Here is a 16,997-nt window from a genome sequence, read left to right as displayed (position 1 = left end):
CCAAAAACAATTTCCTGTTTCTGTTAGGAGCGGCGTGCAGCTCAAGGCTTACAAACACTGCAACTTGGAATCGTTACGGCAATACGCGGATCATGCGAATATGACCGGTATACGCAGGGGACAGAAACGTCCATGAGCGCGCTAAGAGCGTACCATGTAGTCATGTTTGACATAACACGCATATCATGATTATAATGTTTGGAGGTATTATTTACCTTCGTCGTGTATTGAAGTCACATGATACAAGATTTGCTATATAAGGATCTAGGGAAACGATCTCGGCCAGGCTATGAGCGTAGCATGCAGTCCTCTTACAAGGCACGCATATCATGACTATCATGTTAGAACATGTCGTTTGCCTTCGGTGTCCGTTCACGGCACGCAATATCAAATTTGGTTTATGTAAAGCCAGCGAAACGGGCGCGAGAGCATCATGAGCGTGGTTTGTGGTCATATTTTTAAATGACAAGAATGTAAAGATTATCATGTTTGCACCAGTCACATACCTTCTTCATTCATTAACGTCACGTAACACCAAAATCTGTATATGTGAAGCCAGCTAAACGGCCGCGAGCATATAATGAGTGTGGGATGTAGTCATGTTGTAACAAGCCATGCATCTCATGGTAATAATGATTGCACCAGCCACATACCTCCGGGATCCATTCACGTCCCGTAACACCAAATTTTGTATATGTCAAGCTAGCGAGACGGCCATACGCGCAGCATTAGCGCGACATGTAGTCACGTGGTTACATGTGAGACGTCCCCCACTAAGCCACCGTTTACCAAAGAGAGGGAAGACCACTAAACCCCTTGTCTATCTGGTTCCCTCTTGGCTATGTGTCTCAATCACTTCTCACATACAGGGATTCGCGCTGGGGCCGGGAAGTAAGAGGCGCTGCGACCTGTTTCTGTTTACTGATTCATTTAATTTATTAGCAAGTGCAAATGGCGTACACACATACTGTCCGTGAACGACATCTCTGTTACACGAAATTGTAACACATCAGCAAATACTCGTGACACGCGAAGTAACTGTGACAATACAAGGGTGCCTTAATACAGAGTAAACACACGACGACACAAATGACAAAATCATTAATAATAAAACCGCGCAATGTCTCAATTCGCCACCTCCCTTCCCGCAAAGCTAATCTAGATAAGGTGTATAAAGTCCGTCTCACGAAAGGTCCATGTTGACGGGGGCCTCGGAGCTGGTTCTTCGAGTCGGGGCTCAGGGCTTCTTCCTGGGGTCATTGTCCACTTCGTCAGCGTCTTCATAGTCTTCGTCATCGTCGCCTTCGTCGTGCCTCTCAGTGATTTCCATCATAGCCCTCTTTCGTAACGTTCCATTCACTCGCCTCCTATCCCTAACTTTCATTCCTCATCGTACCGTCCTTGCCTTTGAGACGTCATCTCATCACCTCTCATCGCTATCTCTTTACACCGTTATCTTCCTTTTCGATTTCGTCTCTCTACCATCACGAGCTCATCGCATCGTCTCTCTGACTCCCTCGTATCGTCTCGTAGTCCCTTTTTGTAGGACCCGACTCCGCCCTACCAGGGCACCAAACCAATCGCCACTATCGACGCGGCATGTTTTCTTGTCAGTCGGAGTGTATCATCTTCGACGGCCGCCCCCGCGGCCCGCACTAGTGGAAAACCCTCTCCCTAGCAAAGCCGAGCAAGTAACAATGTTCAAACTCAAGCCTCCGGGAGAGAGATGGGCGAGCCGTCCGAAGACACTTTAATTAGGGGCGAACAATGGTCCCGATGCTTCCGGTACTTGATGAGCCGATGTCCAGACCAAGTCTCAACGTTTCCATGCAGCTCGGTGTCTCCCGCGAAATTCTCCGTAGCCGCCGCTTATTCGTCATTCAACGCCGCGGATGGCCATCCGCGCAGAACGCAGTAATGAGTCCTGGAGCCACGGAGGCTGACAGAAGTCAGACCGGACCCGGCACAGGCGCTGCGGCAGGGTCGCATTCCCCGAACCAACAAAAGGTGCTCTACTGCTCCCCCATGCCACAAATCTGAAGGGTGCGCGCGGATTACCTCCACCGTACACTGTCACACTGTCCGTAGACGACAAGGCGCCGCCCGGTCCTCGTGCTTGCGCGCGGGGGGGGGGTGAGAACAGTAGAAATAATCCTTCCGATACTCCACTCCGGAATGCCCATTCGTTACATCGAAGGTTTTCTTTTCCTTTTTTTGCGTGGGTTTAAGAAACGAGCGAAAAAATCTTGAAAGGACCAGGGTTCAGTCCGTGTTTGCGGGGACGTCACAATCCCTTCATCTTGCAGAAGAATTTTCCCAGCGGGGAAATGCAAACCCGAGAAACGCGGGCGCATAGCACCTTCGGGTTGCGCAGCGAAATTGAGACATTGCGGCAGTCCTAGGAATACGGTAAGCGAACACAGCACACTTGTGATTCAGCCCTGGCGGCAGCTCGTCGCCGAAAGGAACCAATCTGTGATTGTCGCTGAATCATCACCCACCACGAAGCCGTTTGATTCCGTGTTTCTACCGCGCACAACACACTTGAAACCTTCAGAATCACCGCAGAAACTCGTGGATGACGCGTGGACAAGACGCACACCGGTCACGGCTGCTCGTCGGATGGTTTGGCACGCAGCGTTCAGTCATGTGTGCGGAAGGTTCACTACCATGCGAGCACAACACACACTTTGCTTGCACTGTCCACTCTCGGCACAACCAAACAGAGGATACACACATTTCAATACGCTTTCATTCCACACATGCACAATGACCGAGTAGAAATTATAGGACATAAAATGGCATACAACATTGCGGACTCTTATGACCCTAGCCGATCCCCGAGCACTCAGCGTCTACCCCTATGCAGACCTCTTCCCCGACTCCGAGTCCCGGACCCTCGTTGGATGGTCCGAACTTCCCCCTACTCAACTCAGTCGCGAAGTGAGTCATGTGCGAAGCTAGCTGACAAGACCACCACTGCGCATGCCGAGGTCTGCTGCGGTGTACATCAAGTGTGCTGCAGTTCTTTTTTGGCCCCACAAAAACTACCCCGTTGTGATCTAGGCATTCCTCAATCTCATATACTCCCTCTAACGTACGGCCTACAACCTTGTCGGCCAAGACTCCGACAACTGCATCCTCAGAAAATTCATTCTCGTCCAACTCCATCTCTGTTACTCCTACTGGTAATGCCTCATGGTCTCGTGGGACCTTCGAGATAGAAACCGCAGCTAAACCGTCTCTGTCCGTTCTTGCAACCTCGACAACTTTTGTTTCACCCAGTGGCACCGGCGTGCCAGCGTTCCCCCCAAACACACACTCGCCCAATGGCGGAACATCCTCCTCGATCACGGAAATTACATTAACCACATCCACACACGGCGAGCCGCGACTCGTTTTTACGGAGCTTGTTTCCTCACCAATAATTACGATCGCGATTGACCTCTGCGCGTCACCATCGTGAGGAGGAGTTGCGTCTAGAATTCCAGATTCGAATTTTGTCACCATCTCCTTGTCTTTGTGAATGCGGCTGCCACCCGTCGAATTCAACTTTCGTCGCCACTACCGATAGCATTCTCGCCAAAAGTGACCAAACCTGCCACAGTTATAGCACCCGCTGGGATAAGGCAGCTGCTTCGGGATTTCCTGCCAATTCTGTTTCACCTTATTGCGTACTGCCAAGCCCTCCACAAGTTTTTCGAAGCGGTCAAGGCGGCTATGCATCTCATGAACATCCGTGTCCTCTTCTACGTATCGAATGGGTAACGAATGGTTCCTCGACACTTTCTCATTCTGTTCCTCCTTGACCGCTATGGCAATGGCCTCGTCAAACGTTTTTGGGTCTCGGGAGAGAACAAATCTGCGGACCGGATCCCTCAGGCCTAATAAAAATTGCGAGGGCAATTGTTCGGCTACAATTACGCGGCGCAGTGAAGCTTTCACCGGATCCTGACTATCGGAGCTCGCCAGGGTGGCGGTGCCGAGGATGCGCAAGCGACTTGCAAATGACCTCACCTCCTCATCTTCCTTCTGCCTCGCGTTTAAAAACCGTTCCGTTTTAAAGATAAGTGGCTCCGTATCGAACCTTTTGAGGGCCAAATATTTAAACTCAGAAAAAGTCGAAGCCGCAGCGACGCCATCATCCCACCACGCAAAATCGTGCGCCGCGCCTACCATCTTGCATCGTGCTATGCAGACCAGCTCACTATCCCGCCATCTACCCAAGCGACCAACCTGCTCCAAAATTTTCAAGAAGACCCCAATATCCCGGCCCGTATCACCTCCCGTAAATGATGGAACCAAGCCCGCTAAAATTACCGCGTTCATTTCTAGTGGGTCGCCTCTGTCGGTCATCTTGGTAGCCTGTTCGTTCATTTTGCCGCCTCTCCTTCCCTAGTACGAGGGTGAAGTCTCGTACCGTTGCCCCAGCAGTAATCCCACCGCTGCCACCACTTGAGACGTCCCCCGCTAAGCCACCGTTTACCAAAGAGAGGGAAGACCACTCAACCCCTTGTCTTTCTGGTTCCCTCTTGGCTATGTGTCTCAATCACTTCTCACAAACAGGGATTCGTGCTGGGGCCGGGGAGTAAGCGACGCTGCGACCTGTTTCAGTTTACTGATTCATTTAATTTATTAGCAAGTGCAAATGGCGTACACACATACTGTCCGTGAACGACATCTCTATTACACGACATTGTAACACATCAGCAAATACTCGCGACACGCGGAACAGGATACATAAGCGAAGTAACTGTGACAATACAAGGGTGCCTCAATACAGAGTAAACACACGACGACACAAATGATACAGTCAATCATTAATAAAACCGCGCAAAGTCTCAATTTGCCACCTCCCTTCCTGTTCCCCCACGCCACAAATCTGAAGGGTGCGCGCGGATTACCTCCACCGTACACTGTCACACTGTCCGTAGACGACAACGCGCCGCCTGGTCCTCGTGTTTGCAGGGAGGGGGGGGCGAGAACACTAGAATTATTCCTTCCGGTGCTCCACTCCGGAATGCCCATTCGTTACACCGAAGGTTTTCTTTTCCTTTTTTTTATGCGTGGGTTTAAGAAACGAGCGAAAAAGTCTTGAAAGGACCAGAGTTCAGTCCGTGTTTGCGCGGACGTCACACATGACATCCATGCCATCTTTTCCACGTTAGGGTCTGCCACTTGTGTTCGCTATGCAGTCATGTCATACCGTACCAGTTTCGCAACATGTCATGTGAATGAATTCACCGCAAGAGCAGCAAGACCATGAAATGTGAATCATAACATTCATGACATACATATTATGATATTCATGTGATGACTAGTCGCACATGTTCTTTATGCAGTCATGTTAATCCACACTAAATTTGGTATTGATACCATTATCGAAACGGGCAGAAGAGCTAAAAGTCCTAGGCGTCTAGATAGATAGATAGATAGATAGATAGATAGATAGATAGATAGATAGATAGATAGATAGATAGATAGATAGATAGATAGATAGATAGATAGATAGATAGATAGATAGATAGATAGATAGATAGATAGATAGATAGATAGATAGATAGATAGATAGATAGATAGATAGATAGATAGATAGATAGATAGATAGATAGATAGATGTCGCCGAAGATCGCTAAGAAATGCTTGACATTTAAAAGGAGGTCGTGTATGAACACTCAGCCTGGTGTGATAAATAAAATTTGTATAGATCTTATAGTACGCAAGGAAGCACGACGTGGGACAACTTGGTGTTAGCATACCTAAATTGGGGGGACGCAAAAAAGAATAACGCAGAAAGGAACAAAGCCAAGGTGAGCGCTCAGCTAAGCACCGCATTATTTTTGCCTGAAGTCAATAAATAAACAAAATTTAGCCTTCTTCGCTGGCACAAAACCTCACAATCAAAGCAAAGACGATGAGAGCCTGTATTTTATAGGGTTGAAACTCGTCATAATAATGAGCGCCCTGCAGAAATAATCTCCATTCATTTGAGGAGGGAGAACGGCATCTTTACACGCGATAAATCTTTCTTTTTTTGTTGGTAGCAAAAGCTTTTTCTATCAAGCGAACAGTTTCCTCCCGATGCCTACTCAAAATGCTGCAAGCGCAAAATGTTGGAGAGCAATCGCTTGCTGCACAGTGCCAAATCACTTTGCTCTCTTGCTTCTTACGATTTTCGTTGTCGTGCTCGCTGCGATGAGTTTAGAGGCATCGACCATTCTTGCAAATGTACGTACTTCTGCAGGGAAAGGGACCTAGCACACAACACCCGCAGTTCACTTTAAAAGCTGGTGACGTTGTTTTGTGTTGGACAGGGTATTGTTTAGTCTTTATTATGCACAAGTTTGCACAATCTGCGACATTTTCGGCCACTAATATGCTGGACCAAATGAACAGAGTTGCTCATATTGAAGGACCCAAACAAGCCCTGTGCAGCACAAAACACACCCATCAGTTTGTATAATGCATTGAAGGTGTTTTACACCACGTATCTTTTTTTCCAGCCTAAGTACGTACATCGGACAGACTTGTCGGTGCCTCCAAACTCACCCCGGGAAGCACAACAAAAATATTCGCCCGAAGCAAGGGAGCGATTTGGCTCTGCATTGTGCAGCTAGCGATCGCTCTCCAATCTTTTGCGCTTGCTGCATTTTGAGCAGGCATCGGGAAGAAACGTACGCTTGATAGAAAAAGCTTTCGCTACCAACAAAAAAAAAAAGATTTATCGTGTGTAAGCATAATAATATTAATATTTTTTTCATCAATAGTTTGATGAAGGACAGCTGCAGGTAAAAGCTGCAATCATCATTCCTCAAAAGAATGAAGATCACGTATTTGGAAGGCGCTGTTTGCTATCGCCAGTATATCACAACTAAATAGATGCTTCCCTCGCCTTCGCTCTGACTGTGAGATTTCACGCAAGCGGGAGGGCTGCTTTCTTGTAGATATATTGCCTTGGCAATAAAGAGACAATTGTTAGTTCAGAACACGTGTTGGTTCTGCTCTTTTCTGCGTCCTAGTTTTTCGCGCTGTAGTTCCCTCTTGCAGTATGTGTTTACAGCGTAGATAATTCTGAGAAAAGGTCAGTGAACTCTTTCCCGAGTCGACTCACACTGACTTGCTCTCGTGTAGAGCAAACTCTGTCTCTGTGAGTCGCGCTGAGCAAACGTTTTCGTAAGGTGTTGTTTTGGTTAATCAAGATATCATACAAGCTGATCCCAGGTGAGCGCTGCCGAGAATACTAACGGGGATTTGAACGTTGTGTTTATGACATTTAGTAAATTTTAGTGAGTCCTTCTACGTTCCTCACATATCAATTTCGGGGCCCAATGATATGTGAGGCTTTTAGCACTTCCTTATTTTTCATTTGTATTATCTAAACAATGTGTTATCAAACTTTGGTCCCATTATCTTCTCTTAGCTGAATGCGTGTGATCCTAATACCAAGAAAGGCATTCGGCCGTGACATTAGAGCAGGGTCGCGTAGTGAGGTGATATGCGAGACAAGTCAAATTGGGGTTTGGCGTATTTTTTTTTTCACAGCGAAAGTAATAAAAATGATTTGCGTTAAAATACATGAGTATCCGCGGTTGCAAATTCTGCAGAAGCAGTCCAATGCCGAGAATTGTGGTTGTTGGGAGCTGCCGAAATAGTGAATTTTATTTGCCACGTAGGTGTGCCTGGCCAGCTTCCACGAGTGCACCTCCCAAGGACGAGTACATTCATGTTGAATTCCAATGGTATACCCGAGCGTTGGACCGGATTGCGAATGAAGCGCACAGATCTGAGTGGGATTGCTCTCGCTAAATCGGCGATTGGAACCCGAGCGTCTCGACGGGAGCTATTGGTGAGCGAAAATCTAGCGAGGGAGCACAAGAGGTTGCGAGAGAGTGCAAAGCGTTTCCGGACATCCACCGGTGATTTGATGAAAGGCGGGCGCACAGAATACGTCACTTGAACTTCTGGTTAAATCCACTAATTTCGACGGAGCAAGAAATATTGCTTCACGGAGCAATCCCTGATCTGCGGTTGCTCTCAATCTACTATTGGAACACACAATTCACTCTCCCAATCCGCCATTGGAATGAGATTGCTCCGCGCAGAGGGGAAAAACTTGATCTGGATCTGCTATTTTAATTCAACCTACGAACAACTTCTACTCACTGACGAAGCGTAGGTGATAGAAAAGCGTACTAAACAGACAAATGTCACTTCTAACGCCCGTATTGTCCAGTGAAGTACCAATGTTTAAGGACAAAAAAAAACAATGCTTTTTAACTCCTAAAGCTGTAAGGTTTGCTTCCACTTATTCGGATAGCATGAGATATTAGGATGTGAGGGCTTCACTCTAGTTTAGACGAAGTAAATTTTATTGTGCGCGTTAATGCGACAGTTAAAGAAATCACAGCATATACACGTAGTGAATGATGATGAGTGTGGTGAAGCGTCATCCGTGCTTCCATCCGTACGTTCGTTCTTGCTTCTGTTCGTCCATGCGTCCGAGCGTCCAATCGTACGTCCATCCGTCCGTCCGTTCGTTCATCTGTGTGGCTGTCCATGCTTCCATCCGTACGTCCGTCCGTTCGTCCGCCTGTCTGCTTGTCTGTCTGTCAGTCCGTGCGTCCATCGAGAGGGGGTTACGCACAATGACAACGAAGGACGCACGAGCCACGCCATAAGAAGCTTCGCCCCTAAAAGGTTTCTATACTATGTTCATTATTACCTTTTGGTTGGTGAATCTTTTCTGTGCTGCTATTTACATCATTTCCTAAAATGCTTATGGGTAGAATGTCTCGATGCACACGCCAGTGTTCGAAGTCTGGTCATTCTTTGAAAGGACCGACGTCACCTCGTGGCGCACGTCCACCTTGTTTTGGCTCACGCCGCGCTTGTTTAAACGTGCACGCGGTGCCTCATGCATGCGTTTTCGCTCGTCTAATTTGTCGCAAATACCGCAAATGCCGCAACTGCATGCTGTGTGCCACACAGTGCACGAACCATTCTAGAATTGAATGGAAGGTGTTTCTTTTTCCAAGCGATCCTAAAAGAGAACCTTTATTGACAATGAGATTAAAGAGGGACAGGTTGCAGCCGTCGAATGCCTCTCGTGTACTTAGCGTGAATATTGCAAACTTTGTGGCTTTTCCTATAATCTTTCTTTTGCTACGCTGGGTACTTGAGGGCAATTTTCGAAATGCCATGTATATTGCTAGTAACACAGTCACAGATTAGACTATTACTAGTTATGTGCGCGGTTTTGACTTTGTGTTTGTGCGCGTACTTGTTGCTTCTTAACATGATCGAACGTTAAAATAACTGGTAACCTCAAGTGTTCTCATGCTATTTGAATCATTATCAAAAATGTGGTGTTCTTTTTGGGCTATGCTTGGAAATAGTACTTTCGCTGTTCCTGACACCTAACTTTGTTTAGTTTTGTTCATGAAGATGTTATTATGAAATTGTCACGTCTATAATTAACCGCAACGATTTGCTTCGAGTTGTACTTTTTTTGCGGAGAAATAACTACAAATAGTAAGTTCGCTGTTCAAGTTCACATTGCTCCCGATAGTAGGTTCTGATTGCATGTGTCGGCCCGAGATAACTCGCATACCGCTTAACTGCTACATGCCGTTTACAACCCCCCAGTAATGTTTGTTTACCTATTTATTTACTTACTTAGTTATTTGGGGCATTTTCACAAAATTTTTATGAACAACAAAAGGAGAGAGTGTCTCCTGACTGGCCCACTCTTCGTGAGGCACCTCGGGCAGGTACAGCAAAACACTACATAGATATATTCAAAGACATACATATAAATAATAAATAAACCAGAAACATTACAACAACAGCAAAAAAATCTGTTAAATATTAAAACAAAGCTGTTCTTTAGCAATGAATACAAAAGGTAATATCAGCACTATGAACATATGAAAATTCATACAAATTGAGTGCAATATGAAAAACAAGTGTAGAACTTGAGCAGATCCCCCGTGACTGGGAATCCACGTTATGTGAAGCATGCGGAGGGAAGGTTACCGTGTTGAAATTATTTCATTGAGTGACACGTCATGAATTTATGCTAAATATATATAAAATGTTGCACGCACAGACAAATGTTGAAAAGTAGCAGAAGTTTATATAGCCAGTTGTTTGCACTTGCGCAACAATGCCAACTGGAACATGCGTATCAGCAACCCTAGAAGCGGAAATGAAGGGCTGCTTCAGGATGCTGACCATGTACACTGCTACATGAATAAACTTCAGCGCATGGCAACTAACCACAATTGACGTTAATTCAACGTGACAGCTTTATCAAAGAAGTACATATGTAATGTATATAAACTTGGGTAGGCATAACTCCAACTGCAATTGACGTTTCACGAAGATTAGCGTCTATTTGAAAAGTAGTTCCAAGACCTTGCGTAGCTATGTTATAAAATACTTTATTGCTACGCAGAACAGTTGAATCAGATTACATATGGGACCCTGATATTTAATCTTTGCATTCGTCTGGTCAATGCTACCGGTGGCGGTTAACGCTCGCACGATAAAATTGCCCTTGCGTGTTCTCGTTGTTCCTAGGTAGATACTAAGCGTCAATCACCTGTGACACAGGCCCCGCCGCGGTGGTCTAGTGGCTAAGGTACTCGGCTGCTGACCCGCAGGTCGCGGGTTCGATTCCCGGCTGCGGCGGCTGCATTTCCGATGAAGGCAGAAATGTTGTAGGCCCGTGTGCTCAGATTTGGGCGCACGTTAAAGAACCCCAGGTGGTCGAAATTTCCGGAGCCCTCCACTACGGCGTCTCTCATAATCAAATAGTGGTTTTGGAACGTTAAACCCCACAAATCAATCAATCACCTGTGACACATACCGGCATAGCAGTGGCGCATACCCGCCAATGGATATGTGTCACTGTCTGACGGGAAGAGTTCGGCGATTGTGACATAATCCATGTCTTGACAAGTGCGTCATATTTGTGAAACCATATTAGCCTCCCATGATAATTTTAATTACCACCAAGTAAAAGGGGTGACCACGAGAGCATCGAAACATAAGCGGCTAGATAGATAGATAGATAGATAGATAGATAGATAGATACGCTGAAAGTCGCTGAAGTTCGCTAAGATATGCTTCGCATTTAAAAACAATGATTACAAAAGATATTATTCATACCAAGCCCATCTTCAACACATGCACCCTACAAGTGTGTTTAGATTGTTACAATCGTTATTCGCTTCCGAAATTCTCTATCGTTATTAGCCATCCTGGCATATTCAATTACTTCCGGAATCTGGTTGTACAATAGAACAATGTGGTCGTCAATTGACTGTATGCCACAGTTAGTCCAACACAAGGGCCCCACCAACACAACAGTTGGTGTATATGTATATATACACTGACTCAATATGATGCACTAAATAATATACACCGATACTTTTCGCGTTTGATGCGTAGAGATACGTGCAAGTGCATTCCGACATTTGTGGTATTTAAATTTATTTGCAGTGAAAGCGGCGACATTTTATTTTACTGGTTGCTTTTCTTTCATTCGATCCCACGGCAACAACACGAAGAAGGCGATGGAAAAGCCAGAACACTCACCATACAGGGTTTTCCCATAGTGTCGCACACCCGCGTACGGTTCTGTGATTGCTTTAAAATTATCTATTGCGCCAACATGACCATACATCGCCTGCCTACATCTGCACAGAACCTCATTTGCATATGTATAGTTACATCCAAGCTGACCTAAAACTATTTTGATTATAATTGGTGCTAATAGCGCAGTTCGCAGGTACAAATGAAAACCTGTCTGAGGGAGTTTGAAACTAGGAAAGGAACAGAGCTTTCGTGCTCCAATATATTTCATTTTAGTTTATTCCCGCTCCATATCTCATCTAAACGTCCAATATGTGGGAGCCAATGGCTTAACGTGTCAAAAGCACCATATGATTACGAGAGACGCAATAGTCGAAAGCTCCGAAAGTTTTAACAGCTGGGGTTCTTTACCGTGCACCCAAATCTGAGCACATGGGCCTAGAGAAATTTTGCATACATCTAAAATGCAGTCACCACAGGCGGTATTCATTCTCGTGACCTGCGGGTCAACAGCCGAGTACCGTAGCCACGAGACCACCGCTGCAGGGAATCTTGGGGCGCTGTCTTCACGTTTTATTGACAAAGCTCCTTATGTTCTAGGGCAGCCCCGCGTCCCTCCGGCGTAGCCAGCACCGCATATAGACAGGCAGACAGACACACGGACGGACACATGGACAGATGGATCGACGGACGGACGCAAAGACGGATTGGACAGGCGGACAACGCCTCGCCCCACTCATCATCATCCACTTTGTGGATATTCTATGGTTTCTTAATGTTCTAACGTTTCTTGCTAGTCAACGCTTCACTATATGCATTGCGCGCTCACATTAAGAAATGCGGGGATTTGATAATGCGCGTCTAATTACTGCGCCACTGACCTCGAGAATTCGAGCTGGACCGACATCAGACATTTATAAAAGCACATATTCTGTGCCTTACAGGTAGGTGTATTGTTTCACCGCTTATCCTTCCTATAGTTAACGCAATTATACCTTTTCCTTACTGTTGTCCAATGCACAGTGTTATGCATCTCTAGCTTGCTTCATAAAGCTAGCCTGTAGTGCTTAAAAAAAAGCGCATGAACGTATCAACCCACATGGTACAAACGTGAATAGTGAGGTCTGCAGCTGTGCCCCAGTCAGGCGCAGCCAGCAGCCGAGTGGCCGGCCGCCAGTCAGGATCGACACGTTCTGCAACACGTTCGGGCGTGAAACTTTCGTTTACTTGTTGAGGTGCGTTCCTTAAAACTCGCAACTAGCAATATTCCTGAACGATTTTGCATTTTTAAGGCAGTTCAAGCACAAGGTGTCATTACTAGAGAGCAACAGGCCGTGAAGACGCGCGCTAGGATCGCGCATTGAGGATTGGGCCAAATAATGGCGACCGCTGTAGCAGACGACGCACTTGTCGCCACTCTGAACGAAATGGAGGCAGACGAGCGCCTCGAGGCACTCTACTTATGCGTAAAGAAAAAACCTATTCTTGTCTGTTTGTCTGTTTGCCCGTCAAAACGATACCCCAAACGACTAAATCTAGCCCCATCCGGATCGCCCACCAATATTGCTCAAGTTTCAGCCTTCATACTTGTGTGATTGTCAGTTAAAAAGTAATCATTGCGCATATCTGAGACACAATAAGAACTTGTCAATATTCTGTATGTGTGTTTTAATACTAGAAAAGAAAAAGATAAGTAATTCTAAGAACCGTAGCGTTTTTCACGCTGCGCTGACAATGCGACGCTGTGCACAAAAAGGCTAGTGCTTCCAATGCTTTGCTAAGACGACACTATGGCGGCACCTGCCCGTCACTTTGCGTTCTACACCTTAATGCCTCCGAGTCAAGCACGCATGCCTTCCTTTGTTTTTGAAGATAACTGCCAGATGGCCCTCGAGTCTCACGTACCTCGATGTCCTCGTTGTCCTTCACTGCACGGATCGAGGCGCTATAATGCAGCGCCTCCACAATACAATTAACCAAGTTCGTCGCGCAGAACACAAAATAAACGTTTTAGTCACTCTCTCCAGGTGCAAAACTATCGTCTTTCGACGACATTTGCATTAAAACATGAAGGTACAGGGCCAATTTTCATATTTTGGTTTACTTTTTCTTTTTTTTATGCATGCTGGCTGCACTACTTTACAAAACCACACAAATATTCCATGCAATGTTCAATAAATTACGCCTTTCAAAATTATTCTTTCATATTTCACCCTGGTATAGTATGTTGTCATACCATTGCAAGGTACTATCACTCAGCTTTATATGAATATATAATGTATTGAATTGTACTGTAATGTATTGAAATGTATTGAGCACTCTATTGAATTTTATGGCGGCAGATGATGTGTCTATTTTGGACTATCTTGAAAGGTCCTTTGATGAATTTCAGGTCCTTTACAACACTGACTGCAGCACTGATAGGCTATGGCATTTCTTTTCAATTGTTGTAGGGAAGTGCATAGAGAGCTATGTACCCAGGATTAGAAAACGCATTTGTAAAACCGATCCCTGGATTACCAGAGAAATCATTCAGACAAAAAGAAAACTAAAACGGAAACAAAAATCTTGTGCAAAAAATTGTACCCCTGAAGGAACAGCTTGCATTTCTTCAATGAGACAAGAACTGAAACGTCTGATTAAACAATCCTGGGATCGGTTTTTCAATGTGACATTGACGAAATACTTGAAGGAAGCCCCCTCAAGGTTTTGGCGCTTTATAACTACCCCAGCAAGCTCCCCGAGGCCACCTGAAATTATTCAACAACGTGTTGATGATTTCAATTCTTTTTTTGCTTCTGTGTTTACTCATGATAATGGCATTTTGCCCGAGTTTTCTACGTCATCATTGCAGCGGCCGATCAATGATGTGGTAATTAGCGAAGAGGGTGTCCTAAATCTTTTACTTAATATAAATACACGAAAAATCCCCGGCCCTGATGGTATACCAAACGAATTTCTGTACCGATACGCTGAATGGGCGGCTCGCTTCCTTGCAAAAATATTTCAGTCGTCCCTGCGCAGTGGCTCTTTTCCACTAGCGTGGAAGCGGGCTAAAATTACCGCTGTTCACAAAAGTGGCTCCTCACGGGACGAGCGCAACTACCGTCCTATTTCGCTTATCAATACTTGTTCAAAGATACTCGAGCACATTATTAACAAACACCTGATGTCCTATCTTGATACGCACAACTTATTATTTTCGAAGCAGCATGGCTTCCGCCGAGGCTTATCTACAACTACACAGTTAATCGAATTTGTTCATGATCTTTCAAAAACTATCAATTTGCGTGGTCAAACTGATGTGGTATATTTGGATTTCGCAAAAGCATTTGATAAAGTATCGCACACAAAGCTCCTGTTTAAAATTGACAAAACGTTTCAAAATAACAACTTGACAAAATGGTTTTCATCCTACCTCAGCTGCCGTCAGCAGTTTGTTCAAATAAAAAATAAACAGTCTAGAGCAGTTGCAGTTATTTCCGGAGTTCCCCAGGGGAGCGTGCTGGGTCCCCTTTTATTTTTGTTATATATAAATGACCTACCAAACCGGGTTACGGTCCCGATAAGGTTGTTTGCCGACGACTGTGTTGTTTATAGCAGAATCGAGACTGAACATGACCAAGGTAATCTAAACAACAATCTTCAAAGAATAAAGGATTGGTGCGAAGAATGGCAAATGAGTTTGAACACAGAAAAAACAGTCTTTATGACTATAACTAGAAAGAAAGCACCTCTAGATTACAACTACCAGATTGGCAATGCTTTCCTTAAGCGTGTACAAAACTATAAATATCTTGGGTTATGGTTCACGCCTGACCTCCGGTGGAACACTCATATTGATAATGTATGCTCCAGGGCTACCAAGGCACTGTATAGCCTTAGACGTAACCTTTATACCGCCCCATCTGATATAAAGTGTCTTGCTTACAAAACCCTTGTCAGACCTATTATCGAATATTCTAAAATTGTCTGGCACCCTTACACAAAGACAAACTGCAATAAAATAGCAAAAATACAGCGACTTGGTGCTAGATTTATTTTTAATAAATATCGCCAACATCATTCACCTACTGAACTTTGTAAAAAAGCTGGACAGGATAGTCTTGAACTTAGGACGAGGATTGAGCGTCTGAAATTCCTCTTCCAGTTAATTCATAATCATTTTAAACTAAACTGTTAAGATTGCTTCCAGGTCAACACACAAGAACATTCCAGACATCGCCATAATATGTACATACCACCCCTAGTCCCACGTAACAATTGCTTTAAGTTTAGTTACTTTCCACGTGCTATTGAAGATTGGAATATGCTGCCAGAGTCTATAATTGGTTGTTCCTCGCTTACATCGTTTGAACAGAATCTAAAACGTTTATTTTCTGAATAACAGTGGTTTGCGTGTGTACTTTTTGTTGGTTGTATGAGACTGTAGTAGTTGTCTTTCAAATCTTCAGCGCGGTGCAAAAGTGCCGCCTCAAATGCGTCATGTGCTGTTCTGCGCGTATGTATTGCATCGCATGTGTGTTCCATTTCTTGTTATGTATAACTTCGAGTTGCTGCTCACAATAATACCGAGAAATTATCTCGAGACCTGTACGGTACTTCTTTTTCGCAAATAATTGTTTGTACTTCCACCCTGTAACGGCCCACTTCTGGGCTAACAGTATAAATAAATGAAATGGAATGAAATGAAATGATAATGTCACATTGGCTGCCCCACCAGGATGATCTAGTGGCTAAGGTACTCGGCTGCTGACCCACAGGTCGCGGGATGGAACCCCTGCCGGGGCGGCTGCAGTTTTGATGGGCGTGAGAATGCTGTAGACCCGTGTGCTCAGATTTTGGTGCAGGTTAAGGAGCTCCAGGTGGTCGAAATTTCCGGAGTCCTTCCCTACGACGTCTCTCATAATCATATGTTGTTTTCGGAACGTTAAGCCCTATACATATCAACCTATGTTACATTGCCTCGATAACGTTACTTAAAACAAAAAGGAATCATTAAAACCTATGAAATGTGGCCATTTTCGCCACAGTGACGAAATAATGATGAACACCTTCAACATTCAGAACAGATTCAGTCGATCTCCTCAGCCCATCATTTGTGTAGGTCTTCAAACTACCACAAAATAAAATACTTGATAATTATGCGTGACAAAAGACGGTCGGCGAAAAGTCAGTGGCACGGTAAAAAAGAACAAGGGCGCACAAACGCAAACGCGCACAATGGCAGGTATTTATCTTCGAAAGATCAGATAGTCCGAACCAGCTATGAACCACCAGACGAGCACTATTAACGCGGTGAGATTAACGAGTTTGTTTTGCAAAAATTACCATGTTGGCGTCGGTGTCAGCATGGGCATCACTGGTTGTGAATGAAAAATCTTCATCTCGCGTGTGAC

General features: G+C 45.0%; 1 protein-coding gene and 1 long non-coding RNA gene across 2 annotated transcripts in view; one reads left to right on the top strand and one right to left on the bottom strand.

Annotated features, from left to right (window-relative positions):
- The window catches only part of LOC119174058 (putative acyl-CoA synthetase YngI), a 584,783-nt gene that overhangs the window by 551,333 nt on the left and 16,453 nt on the right, over positions 1 to 16,997 (bottom strand). The gene's annotated exons all lie outside the window — the stretch shown is intronic.
- On the top strand, positions 7,132 to 15,584 carry LOC142817450 (uncharacterized). Its single transcript, XR_012895241.1, has 3 exons — positions 7,132 to 7,221; positions 7,674 to 7,846; positions 12,199 to 15,584. It is a non-coding gene; the product is annotated as an uncharacterized LOC142817450 (long non-coding RNA).

Source organism: Rhipicephalus microplus, chromosome 5 (genome assembly GCF_043290135.1).
Source record: "Rhipicephalus microplus isolate Deutch F79 chromosome 5, USDA_Rmic, whole genome shotgun sequence".
Lineage (NCBI taxonomy): Eukaryota > Metazoa > Arthropoda > Arachnida > Ixodida > Ixodidae > Rhipicephalus > Rhipicephalus microplus.
The sequence above is the reverse complement of the archived record's forward strand: the minus strand, read 5'-3'. Positions and strand labels throughout refer to the sequence as shown.